Here is a 21,186-nt window from a genome sequence, read left to right as displayed (position 1 = left end):
AGGATTATTATTATTTTTTAACTATTTTTCCATGAACAAGGAGTAACAAGATGCCAGTATAATGAAAGCTTTACCTGATCCATCCCCAGATGGGGGACCCAAGTGGGGATTAGCAGCCACACAGAAGATTTCAGGAATTTGTTAAATGCAGCATTTTGATATGAGGATTGAGAGCTTGACAGTCCCAAATCCATTTTGTTGGCCTTTTGCACTGGTCTCTATGTGACCTATGACAAAAGCACAGGCATGAACCCACCTCAGAAGGCTGTCAGAACTGCATCTTGGATTATAACTGACTTCACTGGTGTGCTGGTGGCTGGAGAAGTAGCCAAGATGCACAGGACATGCTTCCTCACAGCTCACCATCAGGACGTCTTACCATTCGGCTACCGTACTAAAGCAACATTCAAAGTTTACCCATTTTGATTTGGTGACTTGAGCAATCAATTGTCGTTTGCATTTTAACTTTATGTCCAGGCTGCCCTGAACAGGACTTCAAGATGTGTGCATAGCTCCTGAATAAAGAGGTACTGGACTGGTATTGCACCCTCCAATGCATGTGGACTTTACCTCCTCTTGGATAAGAAAGGTGCAGCTCTGGGAATGGGCTTCACCCAATGGGGTTGAATTACACCCACCTGTTTGTTGTAATCCTACCCTTTTGCCCTTTTTTGGATAGAATTTTCTGTGGATTAGCTCCCCCCATTAGGAAAACCCGGGTTCAAGGTGTGCTCCCTTCTTTTTTGCCTGCCTTGCCTCTTTTGTGGGAGCTGGGTCAGAGGGGCTGTCACAGAACCCAAAGAAAAAGGTATTTCTGTATGTGCATCATTAATTCATGCCAGCCCAGTTCTCCTGGAGTAACCCTGACTGGTTTAGTTGTGTATTTCGACAACTTTATTCTACTTTTCTGGGTATGTTTTCATAAATCACTTGGCTGGAAAAAATCTAATATTACGGCAGATGAGGCATTCATTCATCAGTTCAACAAATAGATGAACATCTACCTGCTATATCTATAGATAAAATTGTGAATAAGCATACTATCTTCCTTGTTTGAAAAATATCTTAATGGAATTACTCTATGCATGTGACTTTGTGCAACCATATTTTGCAGTGAGCTTCTAAATGACACCAGGGTTTTTAATTCTCACCACTTTTTGCAATCTAGTCACACTGATATTGTTGATCTTATTTCCTCTCCTGCAACACCAGGATGTCCAAGAAAAACAAGTCCTGCAATGCAATATACCTTCAGAAATATGTGTAGAAGGTGGCAGATGTGGAGAAAAAAAATAAGACTGCAGCAAGACTCGGCAAACTAACAGTCCAGGACAGAGAGCTGGAAAATGAAGATGACTAAGAGCTCAGGCAGGATGAGGCAGATTGTTCAAGTAGAAGCACTAATACAGACCTGCATTGAGAGAAGGCTTCAACAGAGGTCAGAAATACCAATCAGGAGGTGGATTTCAAATGCTCAGAGTAGAGAGAGAGCATTAGTCTTCTGCCACCCTCACACTTGGAGTTTTATTCAGCTGAAATGTAAATGCCAAGGTTGGCTCTGGCACAAAATATTTTATTTATAAAGCAATTATTCTCAAAGGTTTTAGCCTCAGAATTCTTAAAAGGTTTTGAGAGCCTAAAACTGGTTCTTCTTCTTTTCTTTCTTTTTTTTTTTTAAAGGGGTTGAACCCATGGGCACTTAAGCACTGAGCCACATCCTCAGTTCACTTCATTTTTTATTTTGAGATAGGGATCTTGCTAAATTACTGAGGCTAGTCTCAAACTTGTGGTCCTTCTGCCTCAGCTTCTGGAGTCACTGGGATTTTAGGTGTGTACCTTTACATCTGGCCCCCAAACTTTTTGTATGATAAACCTCATTTATCATATAGATCACATATACTATCATTAAACTTCATTTATCATTATTACTGTTTATTTTGTTATGCAATTTAAAATTTTCTGTTTTAGTTCCTATTTTAAAATAAGAATAAAACGTTGCTTGGGAAGCATAATATTTTAAGAAATAACTATTCAAAATAATACAGTGAGTAGAGAGGGAGGCATTTATTTTTTTAATATCTGACTTAATAGAAAACAACTTAGATGGTCATACTCCACTTGTGTTTTGTTTGTGGTCATATCCCAAGTCACAGAGCCATTAAAAACTCCACCATGTACTTGGTAGTAGGACATGGTCATAGTTGAACCTGTGTCAACACTCTGTCCTTTTCACCCAAGTTCCACCCACTGAAGGCAAAGGAACACAAAGGTCTAACATGGAGGTCTGTTCTGTGAAGGAGACGTTTTACTTTCCTCAGATAAGTGAGACATGGTATTTGTCTTTTTGTGTTGGCTTATTTTCACTTAACCTGGTTTATTTCACTTATTTCCATTCATGTTGACGTGAATGACAAGATTTCATTCTTTATTTAAAAAAATTTATTGGTGCATATTATGGGTTATATTTCTGGTATCCTTGAAAAGCTGATGTGTGAGACAATGCAAGAATGTGCAGAGTTGAAATGATTTCCTTATGAGAGTCTTATCTGATAAATGGATTCATCCCTTGATACAGGTTAACCGTGTGGTACCCATAGGCAGGTAGGGTGTGGCTGGAGGAGATAGGTCACTAGGGGTATGCCTTTGGGGTTTATATTTTGTGTGGAGCTCTATCTCTGCTTCCTGGTTTTCATGTCCTGACTGCTTTCCTCTGTCCTGCCCTTCCTCTATGATGCTCTGCCTCACTCGAGACCCAGAGCTATGGAATTGGCCAGCCATGAACTGAACCTCTAAAACAGAGCTGAAATAATTTTCCCTCCTCTATTTTGTTCATGTCAGGTGTCTTGGTAACAGTGATTTAAAAAGTTGACTAAGACATCAGGTTGCAATTATACATAATAGTGCAATTTGTTATTGCATATTCATACATGTATAAAATAGAACTATATAATTTGGTCAACTTTGTTCTTATTTATGGTCAAATAAATACTCCATTATGTACATATACCGCATTTTCTTTCCCGTTCATCCACCAGTAGGCATCTAGGATGATTCCATATCTTAACCTTTATATATAGTGCTGGACAGATATCTCTTTGGTATAATAGTTCTATCTCCTTTGGATATTACCCGATAGTACCAGCTGAGCTATGTCCCCAGCCCAAGATTGAGCACTTTCACATATTTTTGTTGGCCATCTGCCCTTTTGAGAAGTGTCTATTTATATCTTTAGCCCATTTAAATTTTTAAACATTTGTTTTTAGTTGTAGATGGAAAAAATACCTTTATTTCATTTTATTTTTTTTTGTGGTGCCGAGGTTCAAACCCAGTGCCTCACATGTGCTAGGCAAATGCTCTTACCACTGAACAACAGCCCTAGCCCTAAAAATTTTTTTCTTATGTGTGCATTCACTTTTTTGAGTTCCTATGTATTCTGGATATTCTCCCTTGTTAGATGACACAGTTTGCAAGTATTTTATTTTATAGGTCATCTCTGAACTCTGTTCATTATTTACTTTGCTGTTCAGAAGCTTCTGAGTTTGATAGGATCCCTCATCTGTTTTTACTTTCATTGCCTGCGTCTTTTGGGGGTTCTATCTTAAACAATGTTTTTTAATTTTTTTTATTTTTTTATTTACTTTGTCTTACAGGTTTTGCCTTATGTTTTCCTGGAGTAGTTTCATAGTTTCAGGCTTTACATTTAGGCCTTTGACCCATTTGAGTTGATTTTTGTTTTGGAGAGAAAAGAATCAGGTTTCATTTTATTTCTGGATATGTGTAGGCAATTTGCCAGTACCATATTTTAAAGAGTCTATATTTTCTCTATAGTATGTTCTTGGCACCTTTGTCAAAAATGTTGACTGTATGTATATGGATTAAGTTCTGGGTTGTCTAATTTGTTGCATTGGTCTATGTATCTGTTTTTATGCCAATATCATTCTGTTTTGGTTTCATAGCTTTGTAGTATATTGTAAGGCCAGGTATTGTGATGCCTCCAACCTTTTTATCCCCTCAATATTGCTTTGATTATTCTGGGGTCTTCTATGGTTCCATATTAATTTTAGGATTGTTTGTTCTATATCTGTGAAGAAAGTTATTGCTATTTTGATGGGGGTTGCACTGAATCTATAGATTGCTTTGAGCATTATGGTCATTTTAAGATTATTAGTTCTTCTGTCCATGAACATGGATATCATTCCCTTTTTTTGTATGTGCTTTCTATAATTTCTTTCATCTTTCAATGTTTTATAATTTTTATTGTACAAGTCTTTTACTTTACTGGTTAAATTTATTGGTAAATTTTTTGTAGCTATTGTGTGGGCTTGCATTCACGATTTCTTTTTTTCAGCAAGTTCATTATTTGTGTATAAAAGTATTAGGGTTGTCTGTATTTTTATTTTTATATACTGCAAATTTACTGAATTTTTTTACTCCTAACAGATATTTGATGGAGTATTTAGGCTTTTCTCTGTGTAAGATTACATCTGCAAACGTGAATAATTTAACTTCTTTCAATTTGGATGTCCTTTGTTTCTCTCTTGCCTAATTGCTCTTGCTAATATTTTAAAGAAGAGTGGTGAAAATGGATATCCTTGTCTTGTTCCAGATCTTAGAGGAAGTATTTTCAGCTCTGTCTCATTTAGTATAATGTTGGCTTAAGATTTCTGTGTGTGTGTGTGTGTGTGTGTGTGTGTGTGTGTGTGTGTAATCTTCCTCCTGTATGTAATTTGTGATAATTTTTATCATGAAGGGATTTAAATGTTACCAAATGCTTTTTCTGCATATATTGAGATTATCATAGGGTTTTGTCCTTAATTCTGTTGATATGTTGCAACACATTTATTTATATATGCTGAATTATTCTTCCACTTAGGAATAAATCTCATTTGATCATGGTGTATGACCTTTTGATGTGTTATTAGATTGAGTTTACTAGTATTTTGTTTTGCATCTGTTTTCATCAAGGAGATTCATCTATAGTTTTTCTGTTGTATCTTTCTTTCATTCTGGTATCAGGGTAATGCTGGCCTCATAAAAATTTTAGCAGTGTTGCTTCCATTTCAACTTTTTGGAATAGTTTCAGAAGAAATTATTTAAACATTTTGTAGAACTCAGAAGAAAGTTGGCAAATCTCAGACTTTTTTAGGTGGGAGAATTACTGCTTCAAACTCATTGTTCATTATCTGCCCAATTAGATTTTCTATTTGATTTTGGAAGCTTTTGTGCATTCAAAAATTTATCCATTTCTTCTAGGTTTCTAATTTAGTGTATAATTGGTCATAATTTCTTATGAACCTTTGTATTTCTGTGGTATCAGTTGTAATGTCTCTTTTCATCTCTGACTTCTCTTTTTCTTGGTTACTCTAGCTAACAGTTAATTTGTTTAATTTGTTTCACTTTTTGAAAAACTGTTTCATTGGTCATTTACATTGTTTTTTAGTCTTTTTAAGTTTATTTCTGTGTGTATCAAGTTTTATACATATAAAAATTGTCTCTTTATAAAACATAAATATAGAAGTTATATACATATATATAGCATATATATGTTTATATTATAACTTCTAATTTTGGATTTGTTTCTTTTATAAATCTTTGAGGTGCATTGTTAAGTTATTTAAAATCTTCCTCTCTTGTGGATATATGCATTTTTTTACCGTAAAATTCCCTCTTAAGACTGTTTTTGTTGTATCCCACAGATTTTCATATGTTGTTCTTTCATTTTCATTTGTTTTAAGAAATGTGTTGATGTGTATGTGTGGTGCTAGGAACCCAGGGCCTCATACATGATAGGCAAATGCTCTACCTTTGAGCTACATCCAAATAAGACAGCTGGCATAGTGGCGCCTGTCTGTAATTCCAGCATCTCCAGAGGCTGAGGCAGGAAGATTGGGAGTTCAAAGATGGTCTTGGCAAAAGAAAGGTGCTAAACAACTCACTGAGACCTTGAGACCCTGTCACTAAATAAAATACAAAAAAGGGCTGGGAATGTGGCTCAGTGGTTGAGTGTCCCTGAGTTCAACCCCCAATACCAAACAAATGAACAAAAAACAAAAATAAAACTTAATAAGACAATTGTAACCTAACATATGTTCTATCCTGGAGAATGGTTCATGGGCTAATAAGAATGTGTTTTCTGCTGCTTTTGAATGAACTGTTCTGCTCATGTCTTTTAGGTCCAATTATTCCACAGTTTGGTTCAACTTGGATGTTTCTTTGATTCCCCACCCCCCACTCCCCACTCTGTCTGGATGACCTGTCCATTGAGGATATTGAGACACAAATCCCAACTATTGTTGTATTGGAGTATGTCTCTTCCTTGAGATGTAATATTTGGGTAGTTCATCTATATTTACAATTGGTCTTCTTGCTGAATCAGTCCTTTTATCAACATATAATGATCTTCTTTGTCTTTTTTTTTTTTTAAATAGCTTCTGCTTTAGAGTCTGCTTTAATCTGATACGAGTATAGCTACTCCTGTTTACTTTTGGTTTCCATTTGCATGGTACATCTTTTTACAACTTCTCACTTTTAATTGATATTTTTAGCAGTGAAGTGAATTTCATATACTCAGCATATAGTTGGGTTGTGTGTGTGTGTATACATGGTGTGTGTGTGTGTGTGTGTAGTATGTGTGTGTTTAAAGATCCATTTGGCTAGTCTGTATCTTTTAATTGAATGTAATCCACTTCATTCAAATTTATTATCGATAGATATGAACTTCCTCCTGTCATTTAAAAGATTACTTTCTACCCATTCTGTATTCTTTCCCAACTCTTATTGTTTATCTTTATGACTTGGTAGTTTTCTTTAAAGATTTAATTCTATTTCCTTTCTCACTTGTGTATCTACTCTTCTCATGAGTCTTTTACATTTGTATGTATTCATAATGGTGATTATTATTATGTTTCTAACATAGGACTCCCCTTAAACATTCCTTATAGGACTGGTCTGGTGATGATGAATGATCTGTTTCTTCTTATCTGATTGTTAGTTTTCTTCAGTTTCTAAAGAATATTTTTACTTGGCATAATATTCTTGGTTGGCAATTTTTTCACTTTCAGTACTTTGAATATGTCATCTCATTCTCTTCTGGCCTGTAAGATTTCTAAGAAATTTTGTATGTCTAATGGGCATTCTTATTTGTGATTTGATGCTTTTCTCTTGCTGATTTTTAGAATTCTGTTTTTGTCTCATACATTCAACATTTTGGGCTATAATATTACTTCAGCAAAGATTTTTTTTGTTGTTGTTGTTGAATCTGGTTGAGGCCTTTTGAGTGTCTTGTATTTGGATGTTCTTATCTCTTTAAAAATTTGTAAAGTTGTCAGGTAGTACTTCATAAAATAAGTTTTCAATGCCTTTCATCTGTTTTGTCCTCTGGAATCCATATGATGTGAATATTTGTTTAGTGAGCTTCCACATATCTCACAGGCTTTTTTCATTCTTTTGCTTTCTTTTTATGTAGTTATTTTACTTGACGAGGATGACTCAAAAGACCTGTCCTCAAGTCCAGAAATCCTTTCTTCTGTTTGTTCTAGTCTATTGTGGAAGCTCTTAATGAATCTTTTTTTAAAGATAAAATTAACTGAAAATTTTAACTCTAAGATTTTTTATTGGTTCTTTATTATGATTTGTTTCTCTTTGAGTTTCTCATTCATATCCTAAATTGCTTACCTCATCTTTATTTGTCTATATTCTCTTGAATATCACCGAATTTCCTTAGGATCAAAATTTTGAATTTTAAGGTACTTTATAGATTTCCTCCAAACTCATATTTCCATAAAATTATGTTCTTTGGAACTTTCATATTTCCTTTCCTTTTTTTTATGTCCCTGAATTGATGTCTGTATATCTTTTCTAATGGTTATCTCTCCTGGGTTTATGGAGTAGCTTTTTGAAGGAAATATTTTCATCTAGATGGACTGTAAAGTATCAGTTCATTGGGTGCTTTGGGTGGTTTGCTTACAGGCGAGGTCAAATTTGTAACCTCTTTGTGATGTCTTAGGCTGTAATATCTAAGTGGTTTCTTGATGTAGTAGCTAAAATTGCCTCAATAGTCTAAGCAGCAATAGTCTATAAAAGTAATTATATGATTATAAATAGACAAAGGGAACATTTTCTAGGTTCCATGGAACAATTGCAGATAGTGCTGGGGTTTGGGGATCAGTAGCCATTTTCTTGAAGATTTGGTATCTGTTTGGGATCTTCTCTAGGTGTTAAGGACATGTATGTATGATTCCAGTGCTTGTGGCATTAGTAGCTGCAGTTTCAAGACTGTAGGCTTGAGAGGAGAACTCCCCTAAATCCTATGGGGTGTGGTGTAGATTATATTGTATCTTGTGACACTGGTAACCATGTTCCTGAAAGTTCGGGACATGGAAAAGACTTTAAGTCTGAAGAGGTGAGTTTGGGCGGTGCTGAGACTTCTGAGTTTGATATCCATGGTCCTGGAGTTGCAGGAAGTGAAAGGGAATGTCCTAGGTCACTTGGAACATGCACGGGTGGGGCTGGAACTTGTGGTATTGATAGACACTTTCCTGGAGCTATGGGATTTGGATGGGACCTTCTTTTGTCTTGAGGGACAGGTGTGACAGATGCTGGGGATTTCTGCATAAGCAGCCATAGTCCTATGTCTATGGTCTGGGTAGGAAACCTCCCCGTGTCCTGTGGCGTAAGTCCTTGTAGTGCTGAGATTTGGGGCACTGACAGCTACATTCCTGGAGCTACAGTATATGACTGGGACACCCCTCGCCCCTTGCCCCCCACCCCCAGCTCCCAAATGATAGGTGCAGGTGATGCTGAGATCTTCTGTACCAGAAATTGCAATCCCAAGGCCATGGGCTGGGGAGATAGTTTCTAGCTTTATGTGGCAAGTATGGATGTGGCTCAGGCTTATAACTCTGGCAATTGCTAGACGTGAAGCTACAGGACACTGAAGAGCCTGTTATTAACCCATGAGGGCCAGACAAGCCCAAGACTTCTGACTTCTATGGAGAATGGCGTCTAACAGTAGCTCCTGCAGCAGCTTGGCTTTTGGGGGTTTGGGGAGCAGTGTGAGTTTTCTTTGGAGCAGAGCAGTCACTCTTGGACCAGCCAGCTCCCCAAACTGGATTTAAAACCCGTGAGGACTGCTAGTCTGCGGTATGATCAGGATTGCTGATGCTCTTCCACTTATATTTTCCTGGCAATGTGGAGCATCTGCACCCTGGCCCACCCAAATCTGAAGTTGCAATTTGCTTTGTTCTTTTCTCCAGGTTGCCTTTCAGACTGTCCATGCTGCTCAGGGTTCCTGTCACTTCCTTACTGATATCTAGAGTTCTCCCTCGATCACTCTTCTCAAAATATGGTGGTTCCTTTTTTGCTCTGGCTCTTCTCTGTGGCAAAGTCATGCCCAGGGCCACCTATATTCAGCCATATTGGGCTTCCTTTCTGCATTTCTTTAGATTATTGTCTTATATTAAAATTGATTTAAATCTTGCATTCAAAATTTGTACTCGACATATGTATTTGTTTCAATATAACCATTTCTATCCTAATGATGGAAACTCTCACCCCCCAAGAAGATGCCTTATGTTCCCTGTGGTTTCTCATCTTCCCTGGCACGCTGAATCCACTGTGTGAAGCACAGACCTTGGCAACTTCTTAGGTGTTGGTTTTTAGCTTCTTCTATCCACTCCATCCCGCAGAGAGGCTTAGGAGAGCATGCCCCAACCCGGAGGGATCAAGAAAGGTAAGGGTTGGCCAACCGCCCACACAGCCCTCCCCACCGGAGGACAATCAGACGCACTGGGGAGACCAGTCAAAGCAGGATCTCATTTATTGAGGAAACGCACACAACTTATATAAGGAGTAAAAGCCAATCACTTTAAAACATGGAAAAGTGGGAACCAATTAACATAACGGTCAAATCGGCACGAGGAATGCACATGTTTACCCATACCATAGTTTCTAATGAAGAGCACAAGCTGTGCACGAGCAACGGAAGAGAAGTAAGCCAATCAGGGAGGTTTCGGAACAACTTCAGTGTCCTCCTACTGGCATTTAGCCAGGCGCCATCTTACTTTTCAGGCCCACATTTTCCCACTTCTTGTTTTGTGTGGAATCTCCCTTACTCGAGAGTGTGCTTGTCTTAGGTTGCTCTCTTATGAGAGTCTTACCGTCACTGACTACCACTCTGGCTCTTCAGAGGAAAGTCCATACGAGGGAGGATTATCCCTCACATATTATGCAAGGATACTGAATAGGTTGCAGACATATTAAGGGGCATAGGAATAATGCCAGGAACTCGGATACCAACAGGAATTGGTATAAGGGGTTGTCTAACAAGGGCCCATCTAACTTCTGCATTACCATCCAAAGGGCAACACCAGAGGGTGAGCCAAAGAAATACCTTTATATTGATTAACTTATTATACACTATTAATTAGAAAAAATATGGTTACTATATATTAGGTCTATGCCTACAGTAATACTATATATAATAATAAAAAGCAGGAGAGTGATAATTCCAAGTCCCACAGAGATCAGGCAAATTTTCCACCCAGATTTTGGCATCTGAAATGAGAAGATAAGCAAGTCTCAGGGGTCGATCCTCCTGGACAAATATATTTTAAATTTCGAGCAGGTGCCCAAATTGGAGCGGGCTCTCCAATGGGGAAGACACTTCCAAATCCTCTCCCCACACTAATGAGTGGGTCGGGACCATGCCACCACCCAGTAAGGGGGTCTTTCCGTCGGACCTCTACCTTCAAATAAGATGTCTGATTAGACCAATGTCTCTGGAAGGCTGTTAGAAGTTGGTCCTTGGAAAAACTTAAAATATTTAATGTGAGCATCACTGTCCCCAACTGATCATGGGGGTTATTTCCCCCTTTTTGTTTTGTAAGTTGGTCCTTTAAGGTCTTACTTCTCTCAATGATTGATTGGCCTTTTGGAGTATATGGTATACCAGTGGTATGTTTGATATTCCAAGTCTGATAGGAGGCCTGTAAGGATTTATTTACAAAACAAGGTCCATTATCTGTTTTGTGTAGGCAGGCCAAAAATGGCAAAACATTGTAAGAAATGACTTTCAGTGTGTTGGGCTCTCACCCAAATGAGCAGTGGCCCAACAAGCATGTGCGTAAGTACCTATAGACATAAATATGTACTTTAACTTTCCAAATTGAGCATAATGAGTTACATCAGTTAGCCAGATGACATTAGGCTTAAGTCCTATAGGGTTGACTCCTGGATGTTGCAGAGGAGGAACCTGTAAAAATGGCATGCATGACTTGCATCTTCTAATGATCTTCCTTAAGTCCTTTATAGGTATCAAAGGGAATCTCTGGTGGAGCCCTCTCCAATTTAAATGAGTGAGCTCACATAATCCCTGTGCCAATTGAAGGTCTTGTTGTGGTGGAGTAGTGCCCGCTATAACCCCATTGGTTGCCAATGATCTGCCATATGATTTCCTTGCGATAGGGTTCCAGAAAGTCCTTGATGTCCCCTAAGATGTTGTAAAAATGAGTTCCGCCCGTTCTTTTAATAGGGAGTGAACCTGTATCATCAAAGGGGTAATCAGATTTTTATCCAATTTGATAAAAGCTGACACTAAGTTTATATGTGGTCCATTTGTTGCCAACTTATCAGAAAACAAATTCATAGGTTGTGGGACATGGGTTAAAGCTAGGGCAACTGCATAGAGTTCTGTAAATTGTGCAGATCCTGTAACTGGCTCAAAATAATGGACACCTTTTTCTTTACAGGCAGGGGATGAGGCAGAGTACACCATGGGGGCAGATCTGTTTCCCCCCATCAGTAAAGACATTAACTGCCTTAGTAAGAGGTCTAATGGAAAAAAGCACAGGAGGGGTCCATTGTAGCCTCGAGAATGTTAGCCATTTCCAAGAGCCATAGCGACAATCTATCTTTCCCATAAAGCCCTCCAGGGCAATAGACAGTTGGGTATGATTTCTTTGTACCCACTTAAAATCTGACATTCGATAAGGAATCACCAGAACATCAGGGTCTTTGCCATAGTGTCTTAGGGAAATATCTCTGCCTTTTACAATTAGATCAGCCAATTGGTCAAGTTGAGAGTAAACTCTAGGAGCTCCCCCTATAGACATATGGACCCACTGAAGTGGCTCATCCAATTGGGTAATGGCAGCTGTAAACAGCTCGTCACCAGGGAGAATCCACAAAGAGGACATGAAGGTTTATATCGAGTCAGTTGTGCTGCATTTAGGGCTGATTGAATCTTTTGAAAAATTAAGTGTTGTTGAGAGGACATTATAATAACATCTGTAGGGGCCTTGTTCTTTACAGAATCAAAAAGCGGAAGTAGGTCTTCAGAAGGCAATTAAAGCCAAGGCCTTAACCAATTAAGTTCTCCAAGTAATTTTTGTAGTTCCACCAGGGTATAGGATGACTGGAAAAGTAATTGAGGCTTAAGGGGACAGACAGAATCCAACTTAAGTTCGGCCCCTAGAATTTTAAAAGGAGGCAAGGTCTGGACCTTATCACTAGAAATATGTAATCCTCCCTTTCTGTAAGAGTCTGGAGGTCCTTGTAAGAGGAGCCTAGCACTTTGGCATCTGCTGCCCCAATAATGATGTCATCCGTGTAAACATATAATTATGCCCGATCACCCCTGAAGGGGTTGCAGGACTTGTGAAACATAATGTTGACAAAAAGCTGGACTATTAGCCATGCCTTGGGGTTACACCACCCACTCGTATCTTTGGTCTTGTCCCTGGAAGTTAACAGAGGGAACAGAGAAGGCAAACTTGTCACAATCCTGGGGATCAAGGGAAATAGAAAAGAAGCAATCCTTAATATCAATTACAATAAGCATATGGACCCCAGGGATAGAGGGGATCCAGGGCAATCCCCATAAGGGAGTACCCACAGGGACCATCCGTTCTTTTTTTAATCTTAAGTCCTGTAACATTCTCCACTTACCCGATGTCTTGTATAACAAACATTGGACTATTCCATGGGCTTAGGGACGGTCTAATATGTCCCAAATCTAATTGTTCTTTAATGATTTCCTTTAACTTTTGAAGTTTATTTACTGGTAGAGGCCACTCACTGTTCCATCCATACAGGAGGTCCTGGTAACCACTGGATGGCAGGGACTGTAGGAACAGTGGCCTTTAGGATTGGGGGTGAGGTTTTGTACGAGGAGCTGGCACACGTCGATGAGTGGCCTCAAATAATGGATCTCCCCTATAATTATCAAAAGACCCATGACCACCGAATTTCTGTTGGTATTCTTCTTCCTCTAGTATATCCTCATAATATCCTTATAATCTGTCGTGATAAATGCTTCAGCTTCCCCTAGGACACCCTGGCCTAGCAAATTGGCAGTTAGCCCAGAAGCCACCAGGGGGCGTACTTCCCCCTGGCTACCATCAGGGTCTCTCCAAGTAAGCCACTCTTTTGTTTCCTCTGACTGGGTGTTCCCTCCTGCGCCCAACAACTGTGGCCCTGGGACCAATTTCACTGGGGTGGGACCTCCTCTTTTCTCAAGATTGTTCTATCAGCACCTGTATCAATCAAACATCTAAATTTCTTTCCTGTTTTAAAAATGTCCATCTTTGGTCGAATACCTGGGATTATGGGAACAGTCCAATGAGCCTTGAGATGGCCCATAGACTGGCAGCCTCCTTTAGTTGACGGGGCTGGAGGGTGCCCCATTATCAGTTTAAAGGCTTCCCCTCAATGTCAAGTTTGGATCTACAATCTTCCAATGGTATCCCTTTTTATACCTGGGACAGGGCGTTTTGGGTGGTCTCTGTTCCCTCGGTGGCCGGGGAGGGAGGTGGTAGCCCCTGTCTTATTGGAGGGACACTCCCTTTTAAAGTGACCTTGTTGACCACACCCGTAACAGACTCCCTTATTTGTGACATAGACGCAAATGCGGAAGTGAGCCCCTTGGTAAGGGAGGTCGTTTGGGCCCTTAGCGCGGACTGTGACTGATGAGCCTGAGTGCCCACGTCCTTAGTGGCCACTATCCATCTCCCCATAGACGGATCTTTCATCCCAGCGCACGCAGGCCAGCTCATGATCTGTGGTCATCCCTTCCCATACTAACATTTTTACAAATTGATCTCGGAGGGGATGGGGAGGAAATGTTCTCTGGAGACTTTTTTCCACTCTCTCAATAAATGTGGCAAGATCCTCAGTAGCCTTTTGAGTAATTCCTGACATGGGGGGCTTTGAGGGGCCCTCCGCTAACTTTTTCCAGGCCACCAATCCCAAGGCCCGTACTTGCTCCTGATAAGGTGCCGGGATGGCAGCCTGCTGGAGGACAGTTGAAAATTGATCATCTGACCCAGAGAGCATCCCATAAGTTATGGGAATTGGAGGATTAGCAGCCCGATTCCTCTCAGCCTGAGTGTGGCACGCCTTATTTAAAAAGGCACACCATTTTAGGTACAGAGGACCAGGAAGCACAGCCTTGGTCAGGTTTTTCCAATCCTGGGTGGTAGTGGGCCAAACCCTGGAGGATGGTTTCAGCCCAGGGTGAATTAGGCCCATCCTCAGAGATGGCCTTTTTGAGCTCCTTTAGATCCTGGGCTTCCCAGGGGTACCAAAGGGCTGATCTATTTCCACCTGGATTGGCATTCACTGGGAACACCTGACATTCACTGTGGCCAGGTAGATTTTTCCTGACTTACCCCAGATGGGGAAGGGTCCCTGCCGAAAGGATGGCAGTATGGCAGAGGTTGTCCTCAGTCCTGGTTATTGATTGTCCTAAAGCAGGAGCCACTGGGGTAGAGCTTGGAGAGCCAGGCCAGGGATTGAAAGGATCTTAGGACCCCTCACGAAGGTGAGGTTTTATTCCCTTTCTGTCTGAAGCCTGATGTGAATCGGCTTGTTGCTCCTCCAAACGCTCCTCCACAAAGGTCTCCCAACCTGAATTGCCCTTGATTTCCTCCTGGGAGGTGAGGGGCAGGGGCATCTCAGAACGGTCTTTATTGCCTCCCACCTTTAATTTAGGGGGACCAGGAGAAAAGCAAGCTTTAAGGGTGGATAGGGTTGGATATACCCCCAAAGGGGAATCCTCCCCCAAATTAACTTCGCTCTTTCTCACCAGCTGTTCTACATGTTCCCAAGTAGCCCAATCAAAGAGATTAGCGGCAACCGGCCAAGGTGCCGCACGAATTAGGGTCTCCCAGACCTTTTTGGCCTGGGAGTCTGAGATCTCTAAGCCTGGACTTTTGAGCATGAATGTCAGCACCTTAAGAGCTGGGTCATCATGTGTAGAGTGAGATTGCCCCATCTTTTCAGGGACACCCTTACCCCGCGTCCCGATTAGCCTGATCCGCTGATATTTTCACTTTCAAGTCATTCCTGTTTGGGCGCCAACTGTTGGGGTTTTTAGCTTCTTCTATCCACTCCATCCTGCAGCACAGGTAAAATAACCACAGACTGCCTTCTACCCAAACGTTGCCCAGTTTTCCCCACCTAGTAACTTTTTGTTATACTCCAAATGTACTTGTGTACTCTAATTAAAACATGAGGTATTTTTGGTGAGGCCAACTATATTTTTGAGATACTTAGGTAACTAGATTAAAATAATTGCTTTCTATACAGGTAAAGTTTCTAATTTCTGTTCCTTTCCTCATAGCTTTTAATATTTGGGCTGGGTGGTAAGGGAGGGAGTATATTTGCCTCAGGACTCTGTTCACAGATGACAAAGATTTGGTTTAGTTTGCAGCATGGCCAGTGGGTTCCTTAAAAAATGACTGGAGAACAGAAGAAAACATGTTTGCAGCAGACTGGTGAAGTCAGCCCTTGAGTTTTGGAGAAGTCGATGGTTGTAGCTTGTCCTGTGCCACTGAGCAGGCAACTTAGGGGCAGTTTCCCCATCAGTGATAGATTCATTTCTTACCGTACCTAATAATGACAAGAGAGAAAGTAACGGCAGGGTCTTTGTGACCATAAATATACTGATCTACTATGAACAATATTAGTGATTCTACTATACTTGTTTGAGTTCTCAAAAGAAATGGCTCTAAGTACAAGAACTAGGTAGGATCACGATGAAGAGTCCAGACAAGCCAAAGAGAAACAATTCCCCTGTAGTGCCAGACAATCTTCCAATAGGTTAAGTGACAAAAAGCAAATCACTGTAGCATTGCAAAATATTCCACATACTGAGTCATTTTAGGAAACAAGGCAAGGGGTCTAATGAGCTAGCCATCTTATCTACTTTATCTGATGGGAAATGAAAATACTGTTAAAGATCATTTGCGAAACCTAGTTGCATAATCAAAGAAAACATCTCCCCAAACAATGAGATTGTCCTAGTCGGTTATCTCAGGATTGCTTTCCCTCCAATTTAAGCTTGAATGCTCCATGGAATCTGAAGGCTCTAGGTGAGTTAATTCTCCCCACCCCTCTTCTCAGGAATGCATGGCAGTCCCCCTATAGTAAAAACTGCTATCAAATTCCCATTTCAATCTGTAGGTACACGCAGGCTCAAAGAGCACTATGAGAGATCTGAAGAGATCGGGCAGATGAGTCCTCACCAGGGGCAAAGATCCGACATTTTTTCCTTCTAGTGTTTCCTTCTGAAGACTTCCATAGATTCCCCACTGCCTCTCAAAGGCAAGACTCGGTGTTCAGTTCTCAGCTTCATTTCTGGTGGTCCAACTGATGTTTTCACAAGATTCATTGGCTATAACTACCAATAGTCCCCCCACCCCTGCCAACACCAGATTCATTCAAAGGTAGAAGTTAGCCACACTAACACTTCCTGACATCTGTCCTACATGCCCAGCAAGCTGCCACCTCCATTGTATTGATAGGAATGTGAAAATAAATGAAGGCCACCCAAATGAAAACAAGCCTTTGCTTGAATTCATGTATCAGTTCTAATAATATTTTGATGAACCTTTTAGGTTTCCTTACATATAAAATCATCATGTACAAACGGAGATAATGTAACTTCTTCCCTTTCAATTTGTGTGCTTTTTAATTACTTTCTGTTATGTAATTACCAAAGCAATTAGATATCACAGTACTAGAAATTTGTTTTTGTTTTTGACTGGGAGCAGTGAGAAGGGGCTGATCTTGGAGGAAATGCTTTCATCTTCTCCCCCTTCAGTACGATGTTCACTGTGGGTTTGCCATGTATAGCCTTTATTATGGTGAAATACAATTCTTCTATGTCTAGTTTGTTACCCAAGGCTTTTACCATGAAGGGATGTTGAATTTTATCAAATGCTTTTTCTACATGTATTTAGCTGATTTATGCTTTTATTCTTCATTTTGTTGATATGATATGATATGCTTATGTTGAGGCATATCATCTTCCTGGGATGGAACCAATTTGATCATTGTGAATGATCTTTTTTGATGTGCTACTGAATTCAATTTGAGAAATTTTGCTTCTATCTTCATCAAGGATATTAGTCTATAGTTTTTTGTTGCGTCCTTGTCAGCTTTCAGTAACAGGGCAATATTTACCTCACAGAATGAGTTTGGAAGGCTTCCCTGTCATTAAATTCTGTGGAATGGTTTGAGAAGCATTGGTGTTCTTTTGAAGTTTGGTAAAATTCAGCAGTGAAGCAATTGCATCAGGGGCTTTTGTTTTGTTGTAACAGTCTTTATTACTAATTTGATCTCCTTACTAGTTATTGGTCTATTTGGGTATTTTATCTCCTCTGGGTTCAATTTTTCTAGGTCACGTATGTTCAGAAATTTGTTCATTTCTTCTGTTTTCCCATTTGTTAGCATTAGTTTTCATTGTAATACCTAATGATCCTTTATATTTAGTGGTATCAGTTATAATGTCTCCTCCTTTTTTTTTTTTTTTTAAAGAGAGAGATAGAGGAGATAGAGAAATTTTAATATTTATTTTAGTTTTCGGCGGACACAACATCTTTGTATGTGGTGTTGAGGATCGAACCCGGGCTGCACGCCTGCCAGGCGAGCGCGCTACCGCTTGAGCCACATCCCCAGCCCATAATGTCTCCTTTATCTCCAATTTTATTTATTCTGGTATTTTTTTTCTTAGTAAAGAAAAGATTTGAAAAAATTTGGGTCTCTGAAAAGTCTCTACTTTGTATGTATTTTTAAAAGCTTCTATTTTGTTGATTTTTTTTTTTTTAAAAAGTATATTTTGGTCATAGATGGACACAGTATCTTTGTTTATTTATCTTTATGTGGTGCTGAGGATTGAACCCAGTGCCTCATGTATGCGATGTAAGTGCTCTACCACTGAGCTCCAGCTCCAGCCCCTATTTCATTCACTTCTGTTGTGATCTTTGCCATTTCTTTCCTTCTACCAATTATGAGTTTGTCTTTTTCATGCTTTTCTAAGTCCTTGGTGTTCATCCTTAGACTACTTATTTGGGACCTTTTTTTTTTTCCCTAATGTAGATAATCATTGATATATGCGCCTTAGTTGTGCTTTGGCTGCATCCCACAGGTTTTGGTATATTTTAAATCTCTCTTCTGACTTATATGCTATTTATTCAATAGTGTTTTGTTCAGTCCCTATGCATTTGTATAAAAACTTCTAAAAAATTTTTTTTATGATCAGAAAAAAATATAGGATATAATTTCACTTTTTTGAATTTGTTAAAATTTGTTTAGTGATCTAAGGTGTGGTCTATTCTAGAAAAAGTTCCACGTGCTGTTGAAAGTATATGTATTCATGAGCAGTTGGATGGAATGTTCTATTAATGTCTGATAAGTCCATTCTATTCACATTATAGCATAATTCTGATGTTTGCTAATTTTTTTTTTGTCTGGATGATATGTTCATTGATGAAAGTAGGGTGTTAGGCTCCGATACAACAACAGTAGGGAGTTTTCTGTCTTTAATAGTGTTTTATAAAATTGGGTGCTCTAACATTCGGTGTTTATAGACTTATAATTAATTATTCTAAGTTCATGTTGAATTGATCTCTTGGTCATTCATGATATAGTGTCCTTCTTTCTCTTACAGTTTTTGTCTTAATATCTCTTGTCAGACATAAGTAGACCTATTCCTGCTTGCTTCTAGTTTATATTAGAATATTATTTTCTATTCTTTCACCTTTCAGTTTGTATGTCTTGTGAAGTGAATTTCTTACAGGTATACTATTTTATCTCTTCTTTTAATGGAATTTATGCTTTTATGATAGTAGTTATCTTTCTTTCCTTTATGGATGTAGGACTACCTCATGTATCCTGTTAAGGCTGGGTAGGTGGTCATTAATTCTGTTTTTGTTTGTATCTTATTAATTTTCAAAGGACAGACTTGCTGGCTATAGTATTCTTGGTTGATAATTATTTTTAAGACTTGGAATATGTCATTCCATCTCCTTCTGGTCTATAGGGCAAATTTCTGCTGAGAAATTTGCTGTCAAAATAATGGAAGTGACCTTAAATGTGATTTTTCTCTTGTAGATATAAAAATTATTTGTATTGTTTGTTTTTGCAGTGTGACTATAATTAATGCTGTGGTGAGGATCTTTTCTGGTCATGTCTATTTAGGGCTCTATAATTATCCTGTACATGGATGTCCATATCTTGGTCAAGATTAGGCAGGTTTTGAATTATTTCATAGAGTAGGTTTTCTGTGTCCTTAACATTGTTTCTCTTTGCCTTTAGGTATGTCAAAAATGGGGAGGGGGTACCAGGGATTGAACTCGGGGACACTCGACCACTGAGCCACATCCCTAGCCCTGTTTTCTATTTTATTAGAGACGGGGTCTCACTGAGTTGCTTAGTGCCTTGCTAAATTGCTGAGGCTGGCTTTGAACTCATAATCTTCCGGTCCTAGCCTCCCAAGCCGCTGGGATTACAAGCATATGCCACCCCGCCCGGCTCAAAATACTATTTTTTTTTCTTGCATAATTTCTTATTCATATCCCGCCCTCCTAATTCCATTTGTAGTCTCTTGGAGCTCATTGAGTTTTAAAATGATCATTCTTTTAGATTCTGAATCAAGCATTTCGTCCCTTTTTCTTGGACTCTGTTAACACTTCCAAATAACTCTTTTGTATCTTGTTTTTGTATATTGTGTTCCTATGTTGGGATTTATGCATCTGGTGAATTAGGTATTTCTACCATTTTCATGAGTTGGTTACCTTCCTAAGCAACTTTCTCCTGAAAATGTCTTAGGGTGCTTGTTATGCAATATTGGCTTTGATTTTTAGCTGGGCACAGTATGTACTATGGCAGAAAGATCCACTGTCTCTGTGGTCATGCAAGAGTGGGGGTATTATAGCACTTCAGGCAGGTGTGGTGTAGAAAGCAGTGGATGTGGAGTGCTCATGGTGTGGCTGTCCTACAATGGGAGTGGGGGTTTCCTCGGGCTCTACTGATGCTAGCTGTGCTAGTAGCAGTGATGTGGGGCCTGAGGTCCTTGTCCTATAACCAGATGCTCCATGAGAAGAGGAAGTGGCACTCACACCTGATCCCGACAGCAGTGTGTGGTCAGGTAACTTGGGTGGAGACCACATAGATTGGGTGGCAGCAGGAACCATGGTGTTCTCTGTAGTGCCTGCCCAGGAGTGGGACCTTAGCCAGAGCTGGACAAGTTGCACTTGGTACCCTACTCCCATCCTCCTATCCCAGCTGTGCATGCCTGGTTGTAGGGCAACAGCTGGAGCTAGAGTTGCTTAAAGGACTCTCAGCTAGGTCCTTACTAGTAGGACCAGAGTTGAAACTGAGGCGTTCCCTCCCTGTTTTGTAATAGGCCCTGAGCACGGGGTAGTGGGGAGAGGAGGCCAGAGCCATGGGGGTGCCTGCCTTCATTCCTGGTGGGAGTCTACATTCAGCAAGCCTCAGGCCTGGTTTCAAAGGGTGAACTTGCTTTTGTGGTTCTTGAGTGGAACATCCTGCGTCTTAACTCCTGTCCCCTACAGTGCAGTTGTACCTAGTGGGCTTGGGTCAAAGTTACTAGACTGGGTCAAGTTGCGCTCATGGGGTAGCTATTCCATGAGACAGTATAGTGGAATGCCTGTGGAATTCCAGAGGTGAGTTTTTGCAGGGGTTTCTGACCTAGAGCAGTCTAAATTCAGACAATAGCTTCCTTCTCAGTATGGCTCCAGGCTATGGCACCCTGGAGGTTACATAGGAGTTGATGTGAGATCCCAAAACAAAGCAATTATGCAAGTTTCAGAACACTTACCTCCCTGGCCTGTAAGACAGTGAGCCAGTGTTGGAATTGCCAGCACCCACACTCCCCTGGGGCTC

This window comes from Callospermophilus lateralis, chromosome 4, assembly GCF_048772815.1.
Source record: "Callospermophilus lateralis isolate mCalLat2 chromosome 4, mCalLat2.hap1, whole genome shotgun sequence".
In the NCBI taxonomy this organism is placed as follows: Eukaryota; Metazoa; Chordata; class Mammalia; order Rodentia; family Sciuridae; genus Callospermophilus; species Callospermophilus lateralis.
The sequence above is the reverse complement of the archived record's forward strand: the minus strand, read 5'-3'. Positions refer to the sequence as shown.